The 4,509-nt window shown below is 42.6% G+C and overlaps 1 pseudogene; it reads right to left on the reverse strand.

Annotated features, from left to right (window-relative positions):
- Positions 1 to 707: 707 nt before the first annotated feature.
- Positions 708 to 3,967, reverse strand: LOC127224496 (cleavage and polyadenylation specificity factor subunit 4-like; annotated as a pseudogene).
- Between the last annotated feature and the right edge of the window lie 542 nt (positions 3,968 to 4,509).

A 4,509-nucleotide genomic window follows, 5' to 3' on the forward strand; every position in this document is an offset into this window, starting at 1 on the left:
TGCCCAGCAGGTTGCAGGTGATGGATTCACATTTTCTATGCTCAAGGATGGGTGGCCTCTGTATGCCACAGGGTTCTGAGTGACAGCATAGATCTTGTTTGGCAGGAGATAAGCACAGGTCAGCTGAGTCAGCTATTTAAAGATGGTCTACAGCACTGGCTGAAGGTGTACCCACCGCACTATCAGGTAGGTGGTCCATGGGAAAGCAAGCCCGGAAAAGAAGCTCAGCCAGGGATCCTGACACCTAAAGATCCAGGGCCGTGGCAGGCCGTGGATGCCCCATGTTTGTCTGGAAGGGATCCCTAGTTCAAATCACATCATAGGCACAGCTTGAGGCTCCAACTGGATATGCAGAAAGGAGACTGACCTGGCCACAGCCCCACATGATCCACCCATCCTCTCCAGTCCTGGTGTTTAATGAAGCCCTGAGGGGAACTGCTAGCCATCCTCTACACCAGACCAGGAAGTATAGCCCTTCTCAGATTCTATCTCCCCAAGGGGATAGTTTGCAGGGAGTCTAAAAAATGAGGCACTGATGTCGAAACAAACTAGCTCAAAGGACCCAACTGAAGCACATGTTCCTTCTTTAAAAACAAACAAACAAACAAATACAGCAAAATGATAGGACAGACATGGCGCCCCTCAAAATGAGTCCTGGCAGTTGTACCTGCAGCCCTAGCCAGTCCTGCTAGCACTACAGTCAGCAGCTAAGTGCTTGTTCCCAGCAGCAGGGCTCTCAGGCTGCTCCCCAGATTCCAGTTGTTGTCACTGTCCACTGAGAAAAGGTAAATGCTCTTTGGTGCATCTGTTGGCATAGTGTTCTTTTCTCCACACTTGTAGCAAGTGACTTGCTCCAACCGCTGGCCAAGGTCCAGAGTTGCCTGCACTACTGTTTTTTCATCCCTCCCACCCCACCCCTTGTGATCTAGTGTGCTCTCTGCTGACTGGAAGTAAATACTGACTGGTTAACTGGATCATGGAGGATGACCTTTGTAATGGTGGATTGTTGTTTTGCTTTGTTAGAGGCTGTGTCTGCTGTGGGAGTGGGGGCTGCTCAGTGGTTCTTGGAGGCAGTTCAAATCGAGGGTGCATGAATTTACATGAGGGTCACTCAGGGCAGAATCCTGCTAGGTAATTCGCACAAATGACTCTTCAAGTGTTCCGGTGCCTGCACAGGGAATCATGCTTACAGAAGCTGCAGTAATACCAAGGGCAGTCCTTGATCTTGGATTCAGGGTGGATGTGCATGGTCATTCCTTATTGCTGCATTCCCAGGAACTTGGAGTAAAAGTAGCATTGTGGTCATGTCGTACTCATGTAAGAACTCACAATGATCCTCTTTCTTGTAGAGTCTTCTTAGCCAATGTTTGTATACAACTGTCTTCTCACCATTAATGTGGCAGAATGGACACATGCCACCCTTGCTACATGGAGCTTTCAAAATGAATTCACAGACAGCAGCACCCAACTTGTCCATTTCACGGAAGGGCAGCAGCTGCACCCCGAGTTGTAGCTCCATGGCGATCTCCAAGTCGAACTTGATATGATCCACACAGGAGATGATTTCCTGCTTGGCAGCGGCGGCGTGTGCCCCCCCCCCATCCTGCTCCCACTGAGGTCTCTTAGCTACCTTCCCCACATCGCACTGCTTTATGCCGCTCCCCCACCATCCTTCTTGCTGCAGCTGCCTAGTTCATTTTATTTTTAAGGTATTATTATTCTTTCAGATGAATGACTGGAAAGCACTCTTCACATTTCATTGGGTTTTGGCTTTGCTGAAAATTTTATTTGAAAAAAATGAAATTTCATAATCATTTACTGATTATTGCCTTTACTTACTGAACTATAGGCTTCCTAGTCAGGCATTTGTTTCTTGTGGGTACAACTTAAGACTTTCTATCTGTAGTTATTTTCTAGCAATTTAAAATTTGATTATTATCCATGCAGATACTAAATTTTCTAGTACCATTTCTTGAAGATTATGTATTTTTTCTTACATTTGATTTTGATGTTTCTCAAGAATATGTATACTTTCCCTCTGGTTCCTGTGTGCAATTATATGCTCTATATCAGTGTTTCTCATCCTTCTTAATTGTGTGACCCTTTAATACAGTACTTTATGTTATGGTGACTACAAATGATAAAATTATTTCATTGCTACTTTGAAACTGTAATTTTACTACTTTTATGAATCATAATATATATATATATATATATATATATATATATATATATATATATGATACTCAGGATATCTTATATGAATCCCCCAATGGACTTGCTATCCACAGGGTGAGAATTGCTGCTTTATATGTCTATATTTATGCCAATGCCATGTTTCTATATTTATTTGTGTAATGATTTGACTCAGAATGTCCTCCATGGGTGTACATATATTAATACATGGTCTCCAGTTGGCGGCACTATTAGGGGAAAACTTAGGAGGCAGGGACATGCTAAAGGAATTTTACCATTTGGAGTAAGCTCTGAGATTTAAATGCCTTATATGCTTCTATTTTGCTTTTTCTGCTTTATGCGATTAAGTGAGCTGCATTTCTTGCCTGATGTCAGGCTTTCCTGCCTTGACAGATTTTTACTTCTCTTGAAATACAAGCCAAAACAAAGTACTCCAAAAGTGAACTTGGCCATGACACTTTATCACAGCAATGTAATATTAATTAATACAAAAGTTTCTACCAGGAATGAGGTATCATGAAGAACCTGATTGTGTTGCTTTTTTGGAGGAATTTGGAAGACTTTTGGTTTTTGACTAGCTCAGTGATTGAATGCTTCCTATGAGCATGATTTAATAGGATATACCTAGCAAGAGCTGGGAAGAAAGTAACACTAAAGCAGCATAGACCATAGAGGCACCGGTCAATAGGTTTCAAAGAGAATATTTAAACAAGGGAAACAGACTATTCCTGTGATATGTAGACAAAATTGCTTTTCATTTTGTCTGTGCCTCAAAATTTCTTCTGAAGCTAAATTAAAAGATACTTGCTAATGCTTTTGGCAAAGAAAATTTCAAGGCAACATAATACTTAATCTGTGGAGTGGTTATTATTAGTGACATGTATGCAGGTCAACAGTGAAAAGAGCAAGTGCTACATGAAGAAATGCAAAACGAACATCTTGAAGACTAAAAGAACACACCATTGAGGAAAGTCAAACTGGTAGGCACAGGAATTAAGGGAAAGGTACCCTCAGGGAAATACACCAACAAGCTAGCATTCTGATCCTAAATATCAACTGAATTTAAGTTCTGCTGCTAATATGATTTGGGGAGAGAACTAAACTTGGTACTATAATCTATGTGGTGCTAGCTTTAGGGGCTTGAAGCCTACAGGAGTAAAGTAGTCATGGATTCCATACACTAGAGTAATCCCCACATCTGATATTATTTGTCTAACAAATACTAGATTGTATTGGCTGGGGAGACAGAGAGGCTAAAACTTGGGTGTATAGGGAAGTGTTGTAAGATCCTCAAGGAGCATAAGGTGCCAGACTCCACCCTGCAGACTACTCTGTAGATCATAATGACTATTTCCAGTTTCTCAGGATGTGCATGGCCTAGATATGCACTAAAAGGGGGGGGGGAAGGCTAAGATCAAGTCACCGATTCCCACCAATCTCAGGCTAGCCTGGAATGTTCTGCCTCCCCCCCAAACCCTGTATCAAGCCTAGCACCTGCTCAGTTCTTTGCTGCTTCTGAGCAGAAGCTGTCGCCCTCTTGTGTCTTTCCCAATGACTCTTTTGTGTAAGCTTTGTTGTATGGTGTGTCTTTGTGATATTCCTTATCTCACAATTGCCAGGATGTTTGCATCAGAGTGTGAACACTTACATTGGTGATATAATTCACCTATCCTAATTGCTTGTGCTCCCCCTCAGGGTCTGAACTACACTGGGGCCACAGCCCTCATCTCTGTTCCACCTGCAGCAGACTGACCTTGATTTCAAAGGTCATACCGTACCTCATACACATGTACCTATATTTTGTTTGTATAAACACTTTTGTGAGTCCTAGGAAGTAACCATTGAGGGTCTGGCACCTCTATGTTCTCTTGGAGATGGAGGAATGCCAGCCATCATCTTAACGGCTATGTGCTGACATTGTCCTCTACTTTTATAGCTACAGTCATGCACGTTCTTTAGGTCCAACTGAGCTATTGTGCCCTTTGTTGCCTTCTCTTTCTGCCTTCTCTTTGGAGCTACATGTATTCTTCCTCACAATCTGCTCTCCTTGGGTTTAGAGAGGCTAAGCCACTGATCCTTATTAAGTGCAGTGATGGCTCACTTAATGGTTTGGTCATAATTTGTTTGTCCTTAAATCCTTCTGACACATACAACTATAGGCTTCAGTGACATTGTCCCTCCTGCATCTAACCCATGAGAATGATGTATTCCATTTTTTCTCATTCCCCTATGAAATGCCTTTTAGAGCCCATCCCACATAGAGTGATACTTTCTTAGCTAGACACATGGAGGATAGCCTAGGCCCTGCACCAA

Source organism: Phodopus roborovskii, unplaced genomic scaffold, assembly GCF_943737965.1.
Source record: "Phodopus roborovskii unplaced genomic scaffold, PHOROB, whole genome shotgun sequence".
Taxonomy (NCBI): domain Eukaryota; kingdom Metazoa; phylum Chordata; class Mammalia; order Rodentia; family Cricetidae; genus Phodopus; species Phodopus roborovskii.